This window comes from Diadema antillarum, unplaced genomic scaffold, assembly GCF_040938485.1.
Source record: "Diadema antillarum isolate AM-2024a unplaced genomic scaffold, OU_Dant_1.0 scf00000038, whole genome shotgun sequence".
Classification (NCBI taxonomy): domain Eukaryota; kingdom Metazoa; phylum Echinodermata; class Echinoidea; order Diadematoida; family Diadematidae; genus Diadema; species Diadema antillarum.
The window spans coordinates 1,808,783-1,833,265 of NW_027270927.1; the positions used below are offsets into that span (position 1 = coordinate 1,808,783).

At 36.6% G+C, this 24,483-nt stretch overlaps 1 protein-coding gene across 1 annotated transcript in view; it reads left to right on the forward strand.

Annotated features, from left to right (window-relative positions):
- The first annotated feature begins 12,286 nt into the window (after window positions 1-12,286).
- Window positions 12,287-24,483, forward strand: part of LOC139710457 (uncharacterized) — a 123,390-nt gene continuing 111,193 nt past the window's right edge. The window contains exon 1 of the mRNA XM_071622374.1: window positions 12,287-12,392. The gene's annotated coding sequence lies outside the window, so the exon portion shown is untranslated. The remainder of the gene's footprint in view (window positions 12,393-24,483) is intronic.

The following is a 24,483-nucleotide window of genomic DNA, read 5'->3' on the forward strand; positions in this document are numbered from 1 at the left end:
AACAGAAAGGTGTGAACATAATCTACAGGATGTCACTTAGGCGGAAAGTAATACTTTAATGGGCATTTACCATCGGATAAAAGAAAAAGTGAGAGGGTTTCAATAGAGGTGTGAAATGTCGGTCGTTTTTACCGATAAAGGAGACAATAAGATCGCAATTATTAAACACGTAATTTGTAGATTAGATATGATTCATTTTAATGGATATCATAGTACTTGTGAACCTTCTTTTCTCTTCACCTCCCCCCCCCCTCTCTCTCCTCTCTCTCTCTCTCTGTCTTTCTCTTTCCATCTATCTATCCTTCTATCTATCTATCTATCACGTTTATGTATTGTGTAAAAACAAAAATGAAAGTGTAGGAAATACATATGGTGTGTAGTAATAAAATATGAGTGTAATTATCACAATGTTTGATGATATTGCTGGAAATAAGAAATTGTAAAGTGATGCCATACAGAGAATTAATAAATCAAATTAAATCAAGTGAAATTATACCGTCCATAGACTTTACTGTAGAGCTATGTCTTTCTCAATCTAAATACCTATCTTTTTAAATTTGTGAATATTTTGTTTCATCTGTTACTTCATGCAACAGTTGTCATGGTTTGCATGATGACAAAAAAAAATATATGTATATAGACATTCGGTTGCAAAGAAACATACACACATACATACATAAATTGCTAGGAAAGTTCATGGGAAGGTCCGTATTATAGATTTGTATAATTCTTTATTCTCTCATTATTCAATCGATCAACCTCTCTCTATGATAGCTCTATAAATCTAGTCTATCTCTCTTTCTGATATATAATTATATATATATATATATATATATATATATATGTGTGTATATATATATAAAATATATATATATATTATATTATATAATAGATCGTCGCCCCACCCTATCCTCTCTCTCTCTCTCTCTCTCTCTCTCTCTTTGTCGATCTTTCTTTTTATTTCTGAGTGATATTAATCTTTGAATACTATGAATCCACCCTATTTGCCCCTAAGCACTTCAAAGTCTGTATCTCCGAGCCTTTTATTCTCACCCGAAGCTATGTGAGCCGCCGGGATGTATAACGACATAACGACGTTTCACGTGTCAGCTCTACGCGATCCACCGCGCTCTCCAAATCATTCACTTCTTAATATGTGATTGATTTTTCTTTCATCCGTTTGAATAATAATTTCTCTTCCGTTTGTGTATGTGAGAGAGAGAGAGAGAGAGAGAAAGAAAGAGAGATAGAGAAAGAAGTAAAAAGAAAAAGAAAAAGGGGATGTCATGTAAGTTCGTTCAGTTTCCCCTCGTTTGCATTCTTGTTCTAGCACTCACGCTTGACGAGCCAAAATTATCCGTACATCCAAATTGGACGTGGTCAACAATAGTCACGTTTCGAATGTCCGGTATGCCCGTTATAATCAATCTGTGTTACGATAATTGTCATCACCATAGCAACGGCTGAAAATCTTCAAAGTCCATTGGCCGTTGAATGACTGCTGTCATGGTAACGTCGATTGTGATGTGAGAGCCTAAATTTTCAAAGCACTATCAATCTTCCCGAGCAGACAGCAGACAACATAAGTCAGAGTGAGATGGGGAATCCTGGGGGGGGGGGGGGGGGGTAGTATTTGAAGGACAAGTCCACCTTCATATACATAGGGATTGAGAGAATGCAGCGATATTAATAGAACACATCAGTGAAAGTTTGAGGAAAATTGGACAATCCATTCAAAAGTTACGAATATTTTAAGTATCTGCGCAGTCACTGCTGGAAGAGAAGACTACTACAGTGTATGATGTCACATGCGTACAACTATATAAGGAAAATAAAAAGAGAATTTCACAAATTTTACTCTTTGAATAAAGTGCACATTTCTTCGACTTGCTACTGACGTATGTTAAGGGTAATATCATTCCCCCTGCCTTCTGAAAGAGAGAAGTCGAGTGTTCTTTTGTTATGCGAGAAAAATGGAAATATGTGACGGTGCACCTCAAAACGAACATAAAGTCGCACACACTGATTTCGCGTGAGGACTGAAAATAAGTGAAATGGGTCAACCTAGCCGATATTGACCTTTTCATATTTTCTGAAAGAGCAGGTCTTCTTTAACATTATGCTAAAATTTGGTATCATAAAACGGGCGGGAAAGTGTGTTTTTTTAGCAGTTTATGTCGAATGTTTTTTGGTAGAGTAGTGTGATCAGGTGTGTTTTTAGTGTCCCTTTCTTATTTCTGAAAAACCTTGTACACACTCTTCACTTTCAACTCTAATTACTTTTGAAAGGATATAGCTACTGCTTTGAAAGTTGACATTGATTATGGACAGCATGTGCTAATGAGGCATGCTTAATTTCAATTTAATCCAATAATCCCTTCATTGTTGTCACTCTGGTGGTTTACTTCCTGTTTTTTGTCCCATTCATCGCACAGCAAGCAAGGTTTGGTAAAGATTAAGAGCTTGAATAGACACTGTACTTCAGAGCCTCTTTTCTCAGTACACACTTTTCCTGAGTTTGTGCTTTCTTTCCAATATTTAGATAGGTTAGGAGAGTCCATTTGACTTGAGTTATACATCATTTTAAAGCTTAATGTCTGCTCTTTCAGAATATGGTCTTAACTAAAAATTCATGTCTGGCGACTTTTTGTTTGTTTTGAGGTGCAGGGTCACATATGTTGAATTTTCTTAATTCTGTCTTTATATCGTTGTACTCATGTGACATCACAAGCTTTAGTAGTCTTTTCGTCCAGCCGTGACTGAGCAGAAACTTCAAAAATTCATAACTTTTTAACGGATTGTCCGATTTTGCTCAAACTCTCACTGATGTGTTCTACAAATATTGCTGCATTCACCCAACCCACATGTCTATGAAGGTGAATTTGTCCTTTAAAAAGTTCATCAATAGGGTGGGAGAAAGATAGAAAAAAGGCAGATGCAGGAAAACTGGGTTACATTGCCATATGTTTGCAAGTACACATATAATTCAAATGATATAATACAAATGGAAAATGGCTTATGATTAAAAAAGAAATGAATACAGCGTTTACAAAATTAGTTGGATTGATTTGGCGTGACTTTATGTAATACACGTATTATATTTATATATATAGACATAATATGGATGTATATATGTGTATATATATATATATATATATATATATTTATTTATTTATTTGTTTATTTATTTATTTATATATATCCTGTGTGTATGAGTATACATACAAGATAGGTAGATGGAGAGAGAGAGAGAGAGAGAGAGAGAGATGTGGATATAACAAGCAACTACAAGGACTATCTACAAGTAAACATATAATTAAAATGATATAATACAAAATGAAAATAACCAATGATAAAAAAAAAATATGAAAAAACGTCTTCAAAGTTAGTTGAATTAATTGGTTTATCTTCATGTAATATATACATATATTTGTATATATCATATACATACAAACATAAGCATTATGTAAATATAATATAGATATACATTATATGTATATATACATATTTATGTATTATACATATGTGTGTTGATAGATAGATAGATAGATAGATAGATAGATAGATAGATAGATAGATAGATGGATAGGTGGTATACAGATAAAGAGAGGGGTAGATTGATATAATGAGCAACTATAAGAGGAGCACCTGACTGTGAATGATGAGGTAAGGACCTAATTTAGACGAGAGAGATGGTGACTCCTGGGGAACCAAACGATTTTCACTAAGCACCATCATCCGTTGCAGATTAAAGAATAGTTGTTTCGCTTGTAGTCTTCCAAGTTGTCAAATTGTAATTAGATTGGCTGTCCTGGTTCACCTTTTATCTTAACAAAAGGAATGATACTATCTGATTGCAATCATTACAAAAATGAAAAAGAAATAATCCAATAACGGCTAAGTGGTAACCGGATGAAGAGATTAAATGTTGACAATGTGACATTAAAAACGTAAAATCACGTTTGAGGATTTGAGCAACAGTTAGATATGCAATCGGTTATATGCATGATAGGAAGCCACTAGCTGTGTCCTTATCTACTTACGCATTTTCTGCACTCTAAGGTGAAAAAACTAATAAAAGCTTGACAGTCTACGTTTTACAGGAGTGGTACCTCAAATGGATTCATAGTCAATATTGGTTTAAAAAAAGAAAAACCGCTGTAAAGATATTAAAGACATTAACAAACACGGTTGTACACTCAAGACACAAACAAGACATACACGCTGGCATATAGGCCTATATGCCTAACATAGAATGAGAGAAAAAAAGGTAATACGTTATGCTTTTACTTATCTGGAGAGAGAATTGAGTTCCTTTCCTTTAGTCAATCTGTAAAAGTTATGATATACATATTATGTGTAAAGAAAATGGGTTTCATCGGGCTTCTCTTTGCTCAAAGTTTAATCTATCATTTGTTTCCTTTCAGTTTTTCCTCGCCTAGTTTCAATATATATCATGTACATATTATGTATATATGTATATATAATCACATGTATGTATATATATATATATATATATATATATATATATATGTATATATATATATGTATATCTATATATATTTATATATATATATATGTGTGTATATGTATATATATATTTATATATATATATATATATAATTTTGTATATATACATACACACATATAATATATATATTGTATATGAACATGTTTTTATCTATCTGAAAAAAAAAATATCAAGAAAAACAAATGGAGCATCGATTCTGTTTATCATTGGTTCAAAACGTTTCATCTATCCGTCAAGATAGGGAGATATTTGAATACATCTTTCTTTGATAAATCTCCCAAAAAAAAAATCGAAAGAGGTCCGCTATCAACACGGATGAAGAGAAAGGGAGATAGAACATATCCTTATCTGTCTGTTTTAAAGTGAGATTAATGCAATTATGATATACAACATAAATAAAGTCGTGTCTATCTAACAAATACAAAAGCATCATTCTATTGAAAGAGTTAAAAGTGACTCGTACAGCTATTTCCTCCGCTGCTTCAAGTCTGCTCTAAAGCTTCTTTCGACAAGCTGAGTGGTATCCTCCTTTGCCGCCGATCCGATTCGCAAAGATAACTCCCAACGTTGTATCACAGCTATTCATAATCCTTCTAAACTTCGAGACTGTAATACCTCTGATCGGACATGGAACACGAACACACACACACACACACACACACACACACACACACACATTCAGAATTAGAGAAATGTTCGCATACACATGATTATTAATCTTCATTTGCTCTCATAATAAATCTTCAACCCAACGCAAAAACCTGTAGAGATTGATTGTGCTGAACATTAATTATCATCTGTCCATTTGAGTTGAGCAAGTGATTTGTAATACTAACACATGAATAGAATCCGAAATTAGTGACATATCACATTTCCTGATTACACGTGTGCCGGAACAAAAGACACCCCACCGAAGTGCAGCATACGTCCTTGTAGTCAGTGATGCATTGACAATTAACACCGTTACCGATATTCGTGTCATAATCTACGTCATGTCACGTGATATATTCTTCTCCATTGCTTATTTTCTGCGCGATCTGCGAATGTGATGCCCTCACACAATGAACCTGGAAAACTGAAAAGAAATATATCAGTCCTTTGAATGTTTTATTACCTCCAAACAGATGTCTTCTTCGTGTCATGGTTCCAATTTCATTAATTTTCCCATTTTGGGAAGTCATCTAATATATTGCAAGGTAGAATCCTGCTCGAGTATGTACGCCCATGATTTTTTTTATCATGGCTACTACTAAACACTGATCAATTCAGTGCTTATTTACGTCGATGTAGGGCAATTTGTCAATCAGTTGCAAAGTAGAACCTTTTATGGTACAGGGTCGAAGGCAACGCATGTACTATAGGGTGGGACTAAACGTATCTAATAATGGAAATGAACGAGCAGTAATATTAATTAAAAAGTAAGAGATCCTGAATCTAGATGAGTTATGATAGTATAAATTTAATTGTAAATATTCAAGAGCAGAAGATATTTTAGAATGCGCTACGTTCAAGCAAAATTTAATGTTTAATGTATAAGCTGTATACCCTGTTTGGTTTAGGTTATGCTAATTCTCTGTTCATGCAACCGTAACGTCAAACAGGCCACACCGGTGGGCAGTTTCCTCTTTTCTTTTATCACACTCGTACATAATCATCGAGTAGAATATTGCAATTACTGTTGGCAATAAATTATCATAGTATTATCACACCGACTGATCAAATCCTACGCCCTATTTCCTGTTCTTATATTCCTCTTTTAATTTTGGAGAGGGGAAAGAAGGGAGCAGAAATGCGACCAACCACGGAGAGTTTGCCATTCGTAGTTCTTCGAGCTAATACTGATTTCATTTTTTTGTGGCTTGACGCATTAATTTTCCCTCTCAGCTATCGTTGATAACTGACAGCCACCACAATCTATTATTCATTGGAAATTGAGTAATTGCCTTTTTGCGTTATCGATTAACTTAAAAGATCACAGAAAAATTAGAACAGGCAGGAGAGAAAGGAGGGGTTAGTGGTTGTAGATTCTTGGTTCCGAGAGTGACTTTTCATGCAGAACACATGGTTCTCCTTATCCCTAATATCTTTACACGAACCTGGGCTAACTTGATAATCTAGTCCTGGTCTTCATCCGTGCCTTCACTTAGCAACGAATCTCTGTCTAATTCGATATCATATTCGCGAGCAGATATTCCATGCAATCATAACTCATCAGCCCACGAATTTTAAGTATAAGCGGCTGAATGTAAGGCCAAAATGATAAGATGAATAGCTGCTGCAACGGATATAGTAGTCGTCAATTTTATTATTGAAAATAATTTTTGACATTGATGTTGAGCATCACCAGCTTTTATCTTAATTACAAGTACATTATGTATTATGTATCAACATCTCTTCTCTGGTTTTATTCGTAAGTGATGATGTTGCTGATTGTTGTTCGTTTGTTGTTTTATTTTTCCATCTGACAATATGGAAAGCCCATTCCTATTATTAATTTGTAATCCTATTTTCATTATTACATGAAAGAGAGAGGGGTGTGATGTGTGTGAGAGAGAGTTAGTTCACTGGCCGTTTCAAAATTTTAATCTATTTTGGCACTCTAATCCATTACGTCTTTCGTACCTTTATTGCAGAATATCATCCATTTATACTGGCATATTGTGCTAATTATATTGACTCCGCCATCCAGGCGACTTCTCCGACCCAATGTCCGTGACTATCGTTTTGACTATCTGGCACCAGTCGCTGTAAGAAAGAAATTCACAGCGAAAAAAAAAAGCAAAAATGAATAAAAAGCGATAAATAAAAAGAGTGTTCATTAAAGTGACGAACGGCTGCTGAAATTACCCAAGAAGCACCGCTGGATGGCGCATTTCTGTAATTTGTTAAACCTAAATGACGACAGTACTTTGCTGCTATACAAGCTCATAATAGCACGTGGATCGTTAAGAGCAAGGTTTAATGAAAGCATGCAAACATCGGCAAGCATCCAACTATAACGATTAAAAGGATTGTATATTAGTCGTCATTGTAGTTGGACGTAAACAATTGTAAGCCTGTGTAATGATAGTTGTTCACTATGTGATATATTAACTAATTAACTAGGTTTTTGCAGGAGAATTGCATTGCTTGGTGATTTATCCGCACATGCGCACACATGATTTTTGGATAAGTAACAAAATAATTGATATATAATTCATCCCGGCTGACACTGATTGTGATGTTTAGACGATGACAATTTGTTGCATCGTTTACTTTTTCTTTTGTGGTTTAGAAACAAATAGCAGGCTAGACAACCAAGACAATTATAGCGTCAAACAAAACCAAACTCTTCTTATCAAGCCACCTCTTAATGTATAGTTTTATTGGGTCTATGTAGTGGAAAGTTTAATACAATCAGGTACAGACGAATGTGTTCACAATAAGCGATAATTGAAGGACAATGTCAAATGTGTGTATTTGTTTGCTTGTTTGCTTGTTCTTAATAATATGAAATGTATAAAAAAGCAAACATGGAAGTTGCTCCCCTCTGTCTGTCTGTCTGTCTGTCTGTCTGTCTCTCTTTGCATTTCTAGACTGAAATTCTCTTTTATGAAAACGAGCACCCAAAGAAAAAAATGTTACATGATTTAGAACTATAAGAAAATATGCCATCAGAATGTAAGAGAAGGTCAAAGTTAACACATTTGGAGACTGTTGTACTGACGTCAAAACTATCGCCCCCTGCTTGTATTGATAGCTATCGCTTTTTCTTTTTTGTCATGTATATGTATCTATGATTATGTCTAATCAAATTTATGTACCATTCACTCATTGGTTGATTTATTCAAGTAATTATTTGTGTAGAAGAAAAATAAAAGCATATCCATATCTTCTGAAATTCTCATAAAGTTTTTTTTTTGTCTTTCTACACAATCTGGCAAAATCTAACTTCCAAGAGTTTTATTGCAGAGAGGAGGTACATTCTGAGCATGGAGATACATTGCAGCACCGATAGTTATGGTTGCTGTCTTTAGTTCTATCAGAAAACGGGATAGATCTGATGTGAATGGAGCCTGTCGCCTTTTAGACCTTAGAGTATAGAGCGCTAATTGGGTGTCGTCTTGCGTCGTTTTCATTTTGTCTTAGTTTTCTCCTGTATTTTATTGAGTGGTCAACATCATACCGCAGCATAAGCTACAGCTGCTGATTGAGTTTACGATCAGAGACATGACGGCTTCGTCGAGAGAGGGCGCCAACATGGTTCTTGATTATGGTTCACGTGAAAAATTCCTTGTCGTGATTTGTCATCCTCTCAAGTCACTCCTCAAAAATCGTCATTATGAGCAACTAAAGCATGTAACGAGAGATGGAGAGAGAGACTGAATAAAAAAAGAGAACTACAGAAAAGGAGGAAATTGGAGAAACAGTGGGAAAGGAAAGGAGAGAAACAAAATAAAGCTACGCAAATAATTCTGAAATCAGAGGATGGGAATGTGCTCTGTTCGTGTTTTTTCCCCTTAATATCATTATCACGATCAACACTGTATCATTTTCCAGCAAAGCATCAATTCAGAATACAATATTCCAGAAGAAATATTTATTTTCTATTACAATATAGAAGAGCATAAAATCATATTCCATACAATTCTTATGCCAGTTCGAAATGCCAAAAAAAAAATGAAGAACAACGGACATGAAGGATATTTTGTATAACTTATTCTCTTTTGCAATTTACAAAGTTAAATGTTTTTAGTCTCATGTCCTGGACTTCACAACAATAACATAAGACAAGTAGAGCATTTTTTTTTTGGCACATGTCATAGCAAAGAAGTCGATATCCATTTGCATTATTTTTATCACAATGTGACCTCAGTTATATTTTAAAAAAATCTATATTTCACATATAAAGTTACACTCCGTTCTTTTAGGTCAAACTGAACCTTTTATAGACAAAGCAAAATCAACAAAAACGAACATCAGACATTCCTTGGATCATCAACCAAAATAAAGAAATTCCACATATTATGCTCACGTCGAAGGTTGACGCCGATAAATTGCGTTGAGGCAAATCAGACACACAGAATGTTAGATGTTCCCTGAGATATACTGGGACATAGAATCAGAAAGTTGAAGCAGTTTATGTGCTTACAGTTTGGTATTTTCAAGGAAGATCACGCGCAACACAGCGGAGTATAGTATCCCGTTGGTTTTCAGAATAAATGATATGCAACGAATGTTATGTTGAGGGTCGCTTATTTATATCCGCCCCAGAAGTGTCGTCACTGTTAGGGTATTGAAACAACGAAGTGATGTAATGCATGTTTATGTGTTTGCTGAAGGGAGACCTGTGACTTATTTATCATGATTATGTTATCGAAAGAAATGACGTATATTTGTACCGGTCAAATATTCTAGATGTCTCCCTGCCTCTCAGCAATGAAGAATACAGTTTGACGTGAACACACTATACTTGAATGATGTAAAATTACCCAAAACCAGGGCACAGCTTGATTAAAGTTGTCAGCCCTGACAAGTTTACAGTCTGTGACAGTCTCGTCTCTGATAATTGCAGTAAAATCCTTGGTTTTGATTGGCTGAGAAGCTCTGGTCACTGACTGTTACTACGGTGATTGTCAGAGACTGACATAGTTTGTCAGGACTGACAGTATAGGTTTTCATGAAACCAGGTCCCTGATGAAACGGTGGCCAGGTCCGCTGGAGCAGGGAGGGGGGAATAACCACCTTCCTGGCTGGAGAGTGCAACCGAGGGAAGAATAAATTTAGGAGTGCGCCAACTATCGGTGGTATCGTAACAATAGTAATTGATCCAATAAAGTGATTCCAATGCGCTTTTGAACAGTAAATCTTATGTACGATCTGTACATGAATTTCAGTTTCTGTAGTCACACTTCGAATAGTCAAATAAATTCGAACGCAAACACATAACATGAGATGAAAAGAAATGAGTATATGAATATAAGAACGACCCAAGTCCAATTTTTGGCCAAATCTAGTTTGACATGGGAATTTGTAGCTTATGCATGGACTCATCTTGTGTATAAATGATAAATCCTAATTACCCCCGGAAGTGCCTGGAATAAATAGTTAAATCTTATATGAATGTAAACATGAAGGACTTGGGTCGTTCTTACATTCATATTATAGCGCCCTCTCTCGTCCTTCTCTCATCTCTATAGCAGAATATCATGTATATGAATCAAAGAACGACCCAAGTCCATATGAATCAAAGAACGACCCAAGTCCATCACAAAAAATGGCCTCTCCACAATTAATGTAAATGTTAATTGTCATAATAATATATGTTCTAAATTGTATATACAATGTTGTCTTCCCATCACAGTTAAATAGAATATTATTGGACAAATAAAAAAAAATATGAAGTTTTTTAAGTTTACTTGAAATGGTCATCCATGGACTTGGGTCGTTCTTATATTCATACCCCCAAATGACAGATCGCACGAAAAGAAATCAAACAAGCTGAAATCGAATTTTTAAATGTATTTTTCTTAATATTATACGCTTATTGCCCAAAACCAAACATTGTGCAAAGCATCATTTTTTTCATTTACCTGCCGACGCCATAAATGTTAATCAAGTTGAACTCAAATAAAATTGTAGAGACTTCTGACTTGGGTTGTTTGACGGCGACTATGCTTCCAAATTAATAAAGGACGTGAGGAAAGGCAAATTTTAAATGATTGTAACAAACCAAACATTTTATGTTATATATATTACTATAATTTCGAAGTGACATGAAACATGAATAATATAATTCTACCCCTAAAAAGAGGGAAGAGAACCAAACTAATTCTAATAACAGGTAGATGCCGAGTAAATGACAGAATTTCATTTAATCTGCCTAAAGACAAGTTTCGTGAGGTATATTTTGGATTATTGCCGGATTTTCGGTAACAAAAAGAAAAAGAAATATTTCGTATCTACACAACACCATTATTATACCCAACACCCCGCCTCTTTGCTCAGAATCCAGCTACACAAAGCTTTTGACCATGTTATCATTAATATTATAGTACTTCCATTTTGTGGAGTTAACGATTGGACATACGAAGCTCACTTTTTTTCAGTTCCTTCTCAAAAAAGAAATAGTAATGTGCTTCATATTGTGGAGACACTTATTTGTATTGAATGCATTCAATCATTGATTCTTAGACACTCTTGATCACGATGTTCTTAGAGGTTTTTGGTGAAAAAACATCGTTATCCCAAGGAACTCATGTAACAACAAAAAAAAACTGTATATCAAGTTACAGGTTATTGATAAAATTTTGCTATGCTTTATTTAAATGGTTCAAGAGATCATCTTCATCAATGTAGCAACGACGGATGAGGCTATAACTCTAACAAATGCCATAAACTTTGAAGATATGAAAACCATCCCTAAATTGTTTGTATATATTTTTTTTCCCTCAAGAAGCTTTTAGAAAGATTTCGGGCTGATATTTCAGCAAGTAGAGGTGTTCACAAATTTGTAGGACACGTCAGTTTGTGATCTGCATTTAGCACTTATGGCTACAGCTACTTGGACGACGGGGTGGGCGTGGCTACCTGTTTTTTAGAGGGAGTAAGGCCAGCGCTCGGAAGAGCGCCGTGATTGCAAACTAATCTGTCCAATGGTGCACTGGTTCCGCTACCACGTGACTAAAGTTCTTGGTAGAGTTTGTGTTACTTGCGTTAGACAGATGCCTGCAACTCGACCCATGCGGAAAGTGTGTAGCGCATCAACGCAACTTCAGTCCCTCCTAAGCTAGCTCTGTACGCTTGCCAACCCGGATCGAAGTACGAAGTGTTTTTCTGGGCCCGACGATCGGAGCGTATCTTCTCTGCTTTATTTTTTTAGGTGAGTGAATTATACCGTGTGATATTCGCGTTTCCTTACGTCGTTAGCTTAGCATGGAATACGATTGTTATACCCGAGTGCTTTGAATCTTGTAACTTTTGGAGACCCTCAATCAGAGAATGACTGTGTATCATTTTACTCCCGGGTACGTCCGCGATGCGATGCCTGGTCGGAAAGGCGACCCCGCACGGATGCGACGGTGCGGCGGTTGCCTCGCCGCTGTTGTGGAATGTGTGGGTAAATGTTATTGGTATGCTACGTATGTCGGCAGGTCCATATGCGGGCTATTTAGATGCGAATAACGTGTTTTGGCAGCTCGCCTCGATGGTCAGCGAGCGAATAACAATAGCCTAACGGTACCGTCGCCGCCCAAGCGAAAAATCGTCCACAATAGATAGTAGACAACGAAGAAAGGTGCCACTTTGCTTCTAGTTGCAAGTAGATGAAGTATTCCCTTTGATTTTCAAGGTCTATTTGCATCTAGTGGTCGTATGTTGGAGATTGGAACGTACTCGACGATCGACTACTGTGCTGTGATGGGCATGGGGTGCATTGGGGGAGGGTCTATTACATAATTCGACACCGTTGTGGTTGTGATTGTGCCTATGTAAATTGTGTAGCACAAATACCTCAAGCCTTTTTTCTTCATGTGTTCCTCTTCCAAAGGAACGCTGTTATTATCAACCAGTACAGATTTTATTTTATTTTTAAAATCTTTGTAGATTTTTAATGACTATAAAGAAGGGTCTACCAACATTTTAGATGTTGATGAGATGTGATGCACCCCACCCAATCAAGCTACGAGGGATACCATCCATGTGCTTTATTATCTCCTACAGTTTACTGGAAATATGTTGTGCAATTTGATTTTTTTTTTTTATTCATGAAGACTCTACACACTTTTTTTTTGTATTGTAATAATGTATGACACTTGACAGTACTAGGTGATGGGCACATTCTGTCACATTATCTAGTTCTAGATTAGTGTTTCAAGTTGACTTTCACTGTTTCATTTGCCACTAAAAATAGCTGGCTATGGAAAACCAGAAACGATATCATATGACATTGAAATTAAATAACAAAGAAATTAAATCACAAAATATATTCAGAGGTAAACTATTCAATATTGTGTAGATCCATAGGTGTAGATATTTATGACCTTTGTATAGTCAACATACACAAAATGCGCACACACACATACACACACACACACACACACACACACACATGAAAAATCCTTCATATACAGATAGTGTTCTTCAAAATGTCTATATGTATAACATGTATCTGTTTGTATCTCCCCTGTCTCTCAAAACACTTAGGCATAGGCCTATAGTTATAGGCCTACATACAAGTTATAGGCCTACATACATAATACATAATATGATATAATATACATAGAATAAGAACAATAAAACAATGAATGAAATAATTACTGTAATATGACTTCTATTAAATCTGATGTATTTGGTTTCCTTTTAAATTGATTTTTTTTCTCTTCTATAGCAGAAAGTTACAGTATCCATTTCTTGCATTTAAAGGGATGGTATAGTTTTAGGTTAGATTGGGGATTCAGATTTTAGCCTTTTGCAAGATGATTATAAAAACTAACTTAGATACAGCATGCAGTTCTATGAGGAATTTAAAGTTTATTTGATAAAAATCAAATTTCTCTTAAATTGTATGCTCTTTTGAATTGGGCCCTCCACTTTTTGTGCACCATACAAAAGAATAGGATAAGGTGTTATCACTTTGCCCCCCCCCCCACTTTTTTTAACATGGAAGTAAAAAGAAATAGAGATCTTGAAGTGTGAGCATGGTAAGGTTATGTTTTTGCACTGAAGACCCCTTTTTTTTTTTGCTTGTTAGCTCATGAAACCCGGAAGTGCCCCCTCCCCCCACCACTTTTGAAAATGCTCCGCCGGCCCTGATCATAAGTCCCCTTCTACTATGTTAATAACAAGTCAATTGAATGTGTACTTCTCATTTTTAAAAAAGATAACAATTTTGTGGAATTCTCTGCATATTTCCTTGATGTCATTGTTCATCGGTGACATTTTAGAAAGAATGTTGCAGTCCTCTCATCCAGCGATGGCAGCACTAAGAATTTTCAAATTCATAACTTTTGAATCTAATGTTTGACTTTACTCAGACTTTACTGATGTGTTCTATTATTACTACATTCACTCATCTACATATTTGGTATCATTTCCCTTTTCCATCCATATATTTTGGTATGCATTTCCCTTTAAAGGGACTGTACAGTACTGGTTGAGGTAAGGATTCATGTTTTGAACATTCCTTAGTGAGATAATGAAAAGCCTCTTATGAAATTTGAAAGAGCATAATTTTAAGAAGGATTCAACGTTTATTTGATGAAAATTGGTTTTCAAATGGCTGAGATATCCAAAAAAGTGCTAATAATGAAAGGCGACATGCCCCAACTTTATTAGTATCTCTTTGTTTCACCTTGTTTTTGGATATCTCAGGCATTTCAAAACCGATTTTCATCGAATAAACTTTTGATACCCCTTTGAACTGCATGCTCTTTGACATCTCATAGAGTGGTTTCTGAATATCTCACAAAACGTTAAATCTTCACCTCGACCAGAACTGTACACACCCTTTAAGTATGAACATTTCATGGACAAGAAGGCATTGCAAAAATATATATATGTTTATCCTACTCTCCATTTGAAGAATTTGAGAGGAAAATGAGCTAACTCCATTCTTGCCAATTAGAGATATTTGTAATTCTGCCAAAAAAAAAATCCCCAGAAATAATAAGGGAACATGGGATATTTGTCATCATAACTTCTAAGACTACAGTTACTAAGAGTATTCATTGTCATGCAACCATTAAGATACCATTAAAAAGGTTTTATTTCATGCTATGTGATGTAAAATGTTTATAAATGGCATTTACCCATTTTGCCATCATACTCATTTATTCTTCTTGCCCAACACTGACATTTAGTTGCCTTAGGCAAGCAGCCAAGCAAGTATAACCCCCCCCCCCCCACCCTCTAAATTGGCAAATCCAGATACAATTTATTGTGGAATCCCTTTGCAGTTTGACTTTTCTGACTTCGTAGTTCATGCCATCCATTGGGGACATTCTGATTTTCTTTGGCTTTCATATATATTGACTAAACATCCCAAATGCACCATTAGCCTCAGAAAGATTGCCAATATGCCATTTGCCTGTGGAGCTTTTCTGTCATTGGTGCACAAAAAAAAGAAGCTAACAAGGAGATTTCATCTCTCCCTCTCTCTCTGTAACTATTTTTATCTCTCTCCTTTTGCATGAAAATCTTGCAGCAGTTATGTTTGTGGTTTACGATCAATACTGCTTTATTCTTTTTTTTTATGAGGAATATGCAATTGTTGCGCATAAATGGATTTTGACGTTGACTCCATAAAGGCCGTCTCCCAATATGGTCTGTCTGTCAGAATTGAGCTGGCTCGTAAATATGTGCGGCTTGAAGCAGTCATCATGCAAAGTCCATGCAGGGCTGCAGTGCTTGTACTGGTCAGGTCTTGATGTGCATTTTTGGAAAAAATAACCATTATGGGATAAGGTACAAAATGGCAAATCACAGCCTCAGTCAGTCATACATGTGAGCAAATGCGTGTTAATAACCGCAAACTGGAAGCATGCAAGATGACTTCTCTATTATTACAGTTGCAAGTTTTTGCGATGAGCTCTGTGTGACAGAATTGATGATTTGATTGTATATTGACTGACATGACTGACATCACATTTCCATTGGATTTTCTTCAAATTAGAAATTACATCTTCATTTATGGATTTGATAATCGTTGCTCAGATATTGCTGGACCATGTTTTTTTCAGCATGCAGACACCGATGGAGACGGACGTGGATCGCTAACTCTCTCCGATAGTGGCCACCGCCCCATTTCTTCTTACCCAAATCCCTGACGAAGCTGTACCGCTTAACCCTATGTTTTTCTCATTTTGATAGTCTATCAAAAACTGTTGACTCTCGTTGAAACGAAGTTTCCAAGGAAAGCTGAAAATTCCCAAATTTGAACAGTTTCATCGTTCTCAAGGTGCTGTATTGCAAAAATGGCGAGCCGCACTACGCGACAAACCAGCAAGGATAGAGTGCCCACTACCCAACATGCCCGGGGAGAGGTGAGCCAGCGACCCCAAGATAGCGGTAATGCCGAACCTACCGAGCCAACGCTAGCAGACATTCAGCGAAGCATAACTAGCTCATCATCAACTGTGTGTGCTAAGCTTGATGCACTCTCACAGGAGATTGGCACTATCAATAAAAAACTTTCTGAACTGGAAGACTCTACATCGATGAACTCCGCCAGGCTCGACGAACTTGAGAAAAAAAGGCTTCCAGAGGTAGAGAAAAAAACGGCGGAAGAAATCTCTAGGCTTCAGGACAGTTTGACATTGATGGAAATCTACTGTCGTCGCATGAACCTACTGTTCTACGGAATAAAGGAAACCCCCGACGAAAACGTGGAGAATCTGCTTAGAGATACCTTTGTCTACCTAGGGTTGAGCCACGACGAAGCCGCCACCATCGCCCTGGTCAATGCGCATCGACTTCCCCGACGCAATGCACCCACCCAACCCAACGAGGGCTCTCCCCAAGCCCCAGCCCCTCGCGCCATCATCGCAAAATTTGTCTACATGAAGGACAGAAATAAAGTCCTCGCTGCGTTTGATGAGCGCCAACGCCAGCGCCAGCCACGGTCAGCCAACGCCTCAGCTGCCACTGACCCACAGGAAACCCGCAGAATAACCGTTCGCACGGATCTCCCACCCGCCCTTAAAGCTACGAGAAGTTCCCTCGCGAAAATCGCGTACAACATGAGGAAGGAAAGAAATGTTTCCACCAAAATATCAGTGGCTGGTACCAGAGTGCTGCTCTACTGGAAGGAAAGAGGCACAGCAGTGTGGAACCAATACAAAGATTAAATCTTCATTCCAATCTTCGGCTAAGTCATTTACTGCGTTCGTTAGTTTTCTGCTTTTTTCCCTCTAAACATCTCCATGTGACCCAAGGATTTATCAGCACAAAACTACAGCGTTTACGGTAAGCGACGAATCCCCTATCGCAAACTCTTAGCGCAACTTATCTGGTTAGTTCACCATTCCACATTTATTTTGAAGAAGTCCACATAAAATGAACGCGCCCTTCTAAACCTCATTTACTACACAACTGAACTTTGATACTGATTTACATTGTTATCACTTTTGCGAGAAGAATGAACTTGATCTGAAAGGTGCTGATGCAACCTGTGACTCTGTATTTAAATGCTGTGTATACCAAACTAGTCGATTTTGTTACGTACGAACACCGTCTACAGTACGTTTTCCAACCAGCTTGTTAACCAAATTTAATCTGTAATTCACAACTGGTTTGGACATGAACGGACGTCGTCCATAGTATGCTTCCCAGTAAAATCGTTTCACATTATCAAAGTCCATCTGAAATATGTAATTTTAATTGATTTTGACACGAACGAACGTCGTCCTTAATAGGTCTCGCAGGTAATTCGTATTTCACACCTTAATCATACTCAGTTCGAAATACGTAGCCACACCATTACAATAAGTTTGCAACAATACTTGAGCAGTGTGTTTTATGCTGTAGCCCACTGTTGTCTTATTACCAAGGCAGTCGTTGTAACCGGATAATTGTCATTTATTTTACCCTTATCAAATTATGTTCAACGACTCGCCTAATGCTGTGAAATAATGTAATATTTGTTTTTCTACACAATTTCACGGATTGTGCATTGGTATGTACGTAAATGGCTTGACATGAATCTTGTTGCATTCAACTGCAGGTTATATTAAACCCAATATGAATGATTTTAATACATTACGTCCAACTTTATTGCTGTTGTTGTTGTTTTTTTTTCTCCAACAGCAACCAAAAAGTAATGACATTGGGTACATTGTACCACTAATATGTAATTCAGAATCTGTATCATAATGATATTTTTTTCCTTGTTTACAATAGAAAAGGGTTGACAAGAGGAAAAAAAGAAAATGTCACCTCTGCTCGTCATTCTGTTCACATGTATAGGAGGGAGGGGTGACCACAAATTGACTCTATTGGAATCGGTTAAAGAAATGTATAATTCCGTTCTCGTGTTAATGGTATTCCTGCTTCTGTTCTCAGAGGTTGAGACAGTTGCGTTTACCTTGTTTGATATAGTAAGTTTTGATCTATGCACATTATGTTCAACGTCATTTATTCCTTCTGTTTTTTATAGAAGGTATATCTATGTTGAAATGCCAAACGCAAGCTCCACAAAGATTTTTAATTTCTTTTATACGTGTGCCAAGCGTGCACTTTTAAATGCCTATGATAATAGCACAAAATGTATCGACACAATTCTTATTTGTGACCACATGAACTTGTCCCTTCTTTTTCTGGTATGCAGATACTCCAGTAGCCAGATTCACACCCCCTGTCATTATTCTACACCCAGTGAACACAAGCTGTTAACATGTTTCAAGTGTTTCTTATTTTCTGGTTGTAACCGTACAACCGACATTTTTGCTGTCAATGTCTGTACGTACGTAGCTACTCAAATGTGTCACATTTCTTCAAAGGGGAAAATATTCATTCCAGTGTCTCTCCCTGCTTTTTATACAGTTTTCTTGCTGCTTGTACTGACAAACACAGGTATTTTTCTTTGTAAATCATCCCGTGAAATCCCTACCTCAAGACAAAAATTGTACTCGTACTTCAAGCTTGGTTTACGCATAATGCTTGCTCATGTTTTGTTTACAGACATTCCTTTGCCAGCTACTCAAGCATCTTATATAACTCAGCCAGGTGAATGTCGTCTTCTCTCTAAACAGCAAGCAGCAAACAAGTTCAAAAGCAGAGTTTTGTGTCAACAAGTCTATGTAATACCCACTGTTCTGAAACTTTTTCACAATGGCTGAGTCAAATAGTGTGAATGATATGAATAATGGAATTGTTGTTATGTCTGCTTATGCACAAGACAAAGAGGATGTACCCGTACATGCCACAAATAGCGAAGAGGGTAATAACCCTGATATAATTAGTTTTTTGAACTCACAAGCTCACGAACTGATACTTGATTCTGATGTAAACGACACCAGTCCTCAAATACCACCCACAGAATACCACATTGAAGACGACATAATTTCATTATCTCATTCTAATCCAAACCAATTTTTTATTTCGCACTTTAACATAAGGAGTATAAACAAAAACTTTGATCAATTCAATACGTTCGTGAATCAAGTTAAATTTGATAGTCAGGTTATCGGAATCAGTGAAACCTGGTTAAATGAAACATCACCTTCTTCGCTATTTACCATTGATGGCTTCACTCTTTTGACAAAAAACAGGGCAGGTAAAAAAGGCGGCGGAGTTGGGCTTTACGTCACTCAGAATTTGAATTATGAACTCTTAGACGAATTCAGTTTAATGTCTGAAGCTATCGAGAGTATTTTCATTGAAATTAGGGTTCCAAATAGAAAAAGTATTGTTGTCGGTGAAATATACAGACCTCCAAATACAAGCCCCACTGAATTTATTGAATCTTTATCCGTACTTTTAGCTGATAAATATTTGGAGAATAAAAGTTGCTTTATCATGGGTGACTTCAACATAAACCTTTTAGACTGTCATACCAACTCCGCATGCCAAGATTTCCTCAATGTGATGTTATCCGAGTCCTTTTCACCTCTTATAAAGAAGCCCACTCGAATTTCAGATGTCACAGCAACTCTAATTGACAACATCTTTGTTAATAGTTCTCTTTCCAATATCACGTTTGGTGTAATAGTGTCTGATGTATCCGATCATTTTCCGATTTTCGCTGTTCTGCCCAATGTTAACATAAGTAATGCCTCTTTTTATTCGCCCAATTCTGGTTTTCGAGAAATGTCAGAAACTAATCTTAATAGACTTAGGGAGAGACTAGGATCCGTTAATTGGTCAATTGTTAATAACCAAAGCGATGCAAATCTAGCTTTTGAACACTTTTCACAAATATTATCATCCGCATTCAATTCCATTATACCCGTTAAGCCATTTACTCGTTCAAACCGTAAAAAGGTTCCAAAGAAACCATGGATTACGAAATCTCTCCTGAGGTCTATTAACCGTAAAAATGCTCTTTTCTACAAATACCGAAGTGATCCTAACAGTCGAACTCGGTCTCGGTATGTGCATTATCGCAACGTTCTAACATCATCCATACGTTTAGCCAAACGAATGTATTTTTCAAAGCAATTTATCAAGCATAAAAATGACATCAAGAGTACGTGGAAGGTGATAAATGAAGCGCTGAACACTAAAAATAACATCGAACCACCTAGGCATATTATTAATAATGATAAGTACATTGAAGATGAAGCTGATGTGGCAGAAGTATTCAATGAATACTTTGTAAGCATAGGACCTAATCTTGCCAGCAGTATTCCGCATTCAAATACTGATTTTTATTACTTTCTAAAAGACCAGAATCAGCAGTCTCTTTTTTTTGAACCTGTCATTGAAGAAGAAATCAAAGATATCGTGCAAAACTTGAACACTAAGAAAAGCTCTGGATGTGATGGAATCACCAATTTTCTCCTTAAAAACATCATTAATGAAATAGTTATACCATTAACACACATTTTTAATCTATCGTTATCTACTGGCATAGTTCCACAACAAATGAAAATAGCTAAAGTAGTACCAATTTTTAAAAAAGGACAAAAAGAATCTGTGACAAATTATCGCCCTATATCTTTGTTAACTTCATTTTCAAAACTTCTTGAAAGGTTGGTATATACGCGCACACACAAATTTCTCGAAAAGTGTGAAGTTTTCTGTAACTCCCAGTTTGGTTTTAGGAAAAACCACAGTACGACCCATGCCTTACTCACTTTTATCCATAAAGTTGCTCATGCTATAGATGATGTCTCCCACACTATTGGAGTTTTTCTTGATTTTTCGAAGGCCTTCGACACAATTGACCACGATATTTTGATTTACAAGCTACGACATTATGGTATACGTGGGAAGGCTTTGGACTGGTTTCGAGATTATTTATCAAACAGAAAACAATTTGTGAGTATAAATGGCCGTGATTCTCAGTTAAAGTTAATTTCATGTGGTGTTCCACAGGGCTCCTTACTAGGCCCACTATTGTTCATTTTGTATATTAACGATCTTCCTAGTTCCTCGCCAATTCTTTCCTTTATATGTTTTGCTGACGACTCCAATCTGTTTTTTACACACAGAGATCCTTATACTCTTGTTAACACAGTGAATAAAGAACTTAAATCTGTGCAATCTTGGATATACGCCAACAAATTGTCACTTAATATTGATAAAACTCATTGTATGCTTTTTAGCAATAGTCTTAAAACCCTTCCTTTTCATATTAAGTTTAATGAAACTGAATTAAATCAAGTCAGTAGTATAAAATTTTTAGGGCTTTTTATTGATAGTGATTTATCTTGGAAATCCCACGTTAGTTATTTAAGTAATATTCTTTCTAAAAATACGGGTGTTCTTAATAAACTTAAGAGTGTTTTTCCAAGTCAAATTCTGCTTAATCTTTATTCTACTTTGATTACTCCGTACCTTAATTATGGTATTCTTGTGTGGGGGAATGCAACTAGAAATCTTCTTGATATACTGTTCCGTATTCAAAAACGTGCCATCAGAAATATCAACCATGTCGGATATTTGTCCCACACGAATGATTTATTTTTGAAAAATAAAATACTGAAAATATCAGATCTGTTCAGTTACAACGTCGGCATATTTATGTACAAATTTTCTGCCAACGAGTTACCGGGTGTTTTTACTAGCATGTTCAGAAAAAACTATTTGATTCATAATTATCCTACCCGCCAAAGTGACGCATTTCACCTTCCACGTACTCGAACAATTTTCGCTAAAAAAACGATAATGTATACGGGCCCTAGATACTGGAATGACCTCTCCCCCGAAATAACAAGCTGCTCGTCCTTATATTCCTTTAAACGTAAATTAAAAGAGTTTTTATTGAGTGCATATTTTGCAGACACTGAACAGTCGTAATGTCTTATGTAATACTGTGGTATGTTATTGTCCAATCAAACATTTTGTCAACACGTTGCAGATTCCATTTAGGGTCTTGCCATCGGGCTCTCTGAATTCATCATTAGCAATTCCACATTCTACTTCGTTTCCCTCTCTTCCTCTTTCCCTCTACCCCTCTTTAACCTTCTATGCAGAGCTTGACGGCAGGCACCAAATGGCTTAATAGTTGTACATGTTACTTTTTGTGTCTTACTGATCATATCCTGGTGAAAGTTTTAATGCAACAATAGTTCATAGTATATATACCAAAGTAGGCTGTATAATAATGATGGCTCGGTCACAGTAAGTTCATATTAATGTATAGTTTGTTTGTTTTTCTTCTTCTTCTTTTTCTTCTTCTTTTTTATTACATAAAATTGGCAACCTTACATCATCATTCTGGTCTTATCTTCTATCCGTTCTCCGTTTCTTTTTCACAAACACTGATTACTCGGGGCTTACAGCCAAACAAGCTAGCTTTCATGTAGGTCCCGTCATACTTCTCTTTGATCAACCCCATTTCGATTTCGATTTTGACCAGTTATCATTACATGTAATTACTGTGTTATCACCATGTATATTGTTTGTTTTCTGCACATTGTTCACAAGGTAAAAGAACTTGTCTGGTTTCTGTTGTAATGTTCATAAATGAGAAGTATGAAAATAAATGAATTGAATTGAATGTACCGTTCTGCTATGGTATGATTCTACACTTCATTGATGTCAAAATTGTAATGAATATTCTAAGTGGAGATTCATTTGGTTGGGGGAGGGGGGTTATTGAATTCATGAGAGAACGTTGTTCATCACTACCTTTAATCTGTTGAGGACGAGGCCCAAGTATACTCAAGCAGACCAGTCTTTGGGAAATGTGTGTTATAGCAAAATCAGTCCGTCCTCAACGGGTTAAAAAAAAAGTTTCTGCATATGCCAAGGGTTGGAAACATGGTTGTACTCTCACATACTGATCGAGAGTACTGATGCTCAATTTGCATCATGATTGTAATCACACATCAGTAGTATCGTGATTGAAATGATGCATTTTGGCCGTATGTATCCAAATTGGAATCATGGAGGGTGAATCGAAGAGTAGTTCCAGTTGTGTTTCATATGACAGCCTGGATGTGTTTGCCAATCTCAATTCATCAAAATTAAGGAACAAAACAGTAGCGGTATGGAATCACTTCGAAATCGTGTGTTTTTTTGTTTTTTGTTTTTTTTTTGGGGGGGGGGGGGAGACAGATCTTATGGCGAACTTCCAACCACGTCCACAGAAAAACTGGGCTCCTCAATTGCTTGCACTGTAAAGTCTAACTGCACACTACTTACTGCTCAAGAGTGCAGATGATAAGAACTTGGAAAGAAGCCACACCTCCTATCCTCACTCTGAAGTTCAAAACTGCAGAATCCATGAAGCCTTCTTCGGTCGTGTGTACAGTCAATATTTCTGATTGTAATTGTAATTACCTCCGCCAAGGGAAGAGGTTATGAAAGGGAAGAGCTAAAAAGAACCCGAGCCGTACATTTTCATTACCGTACAATGGTTGGTTTGTTTGTCTGTGTGCAAAATAAATCAAAAAGTTGTGAATGGATTGGGATGAAACTTGCAGAAAAGATTGGGAATGACACAAGGAACAGATGATTAAAGTTTGGTAGTGATCCGGAAATTTTTTGTGGATTTTATGAAGGATTCAATATTTTGGCAGGTAGGGTTAATGAACTTGGGAGTTCAAGCTGCGCATTTTTGAGGTTTTCATATGCGCACTAAAGTGCGTGCTCAAGTTTCTGCTAGGGCGAGGCGCGCTGCGCAGCTGAGGGTTTATGACATAATAAAGGCTTCTATTTTGGGAAATCTGGCGATTTTTCAGTGGGTGAAAATCACTGATCTCTATGGAAGATCAAGATCGTCGGTGGAAAGTAGCTGCTTGGCAGAGGTCTGCACTCTCAGGGTGTTTTTAGCTCACCTGAGCCAAAGGCTCAAGTGAGCTATTGCG